Here is a 655-nt window from a genome sequence, read left to right as displayed (position 1 = left end):
TTCTAGATTCCAAAACCTTATTCCAGCTCAGTCGTGTGAGTCCAGGCTAGATGGGAAGGTTGCACCATTTCTGAATACAAATGGGATTTGCTTTTCTTTTCTGATATTTCTTTTTAGGCTGTATATATTTGGAAGAGAACTTGTGATATTTTGGTAGAGAAGCATTTATTCCAATATCAGTTCTCGTCTTGTCACTTATCAAAGTCAAACCATGGTTGTGGATGAGAGGGGAAAATAATACAGTCACAAGATGATACTCTCCAAACGTTTATTGAGTACCTACTATGTGTCAGAAATGCTCCAGAGCTGTGATAAATGAATGCATAAGATAAAGCTCCTTATACCATTGAGCTCACACTCTAGTGGAGAAGACAAATATACACCCAGTTGACATCTTCATTCAAGAAATCAGATTGAATACCAATTGTGGATCGGGAAATATGCTAAACAACGAGGAATGAGAACATATCAATATCTAATAAAGCAATGTCTACCTCTGATAAACTTAGTGTATACTTGGAGGAAAACGCGTGAGTAATTCACTGCATTGCAATTGGTAAGTGCTTATAATATAGTTGCTAATTCTGTCTAGAGATTTAGAAACATTTTCACTCAAGGGTATTATTTTTTCTGGTTTTTGAAGAGGAAGGATGAA

The sequence above is a fragment of the Macaca nemestrina genome, chromosome 13 (assembly GCF_043159975.1).
Source record: "Macaca nemestrina isolate mMacNem1 chromosome 13, mMacNem.hap1, whole genome shotgun sequence".
In the NCBI taxonomy this organism is placed as follows: Eukaryota; Metazoa; Chordata; class Mammalia; order Primates; family Cercopithecidae; genus Macaca; species Macaca nemestrina.
Note: the sequence above shows the minus strand (reverse complement) of the source record.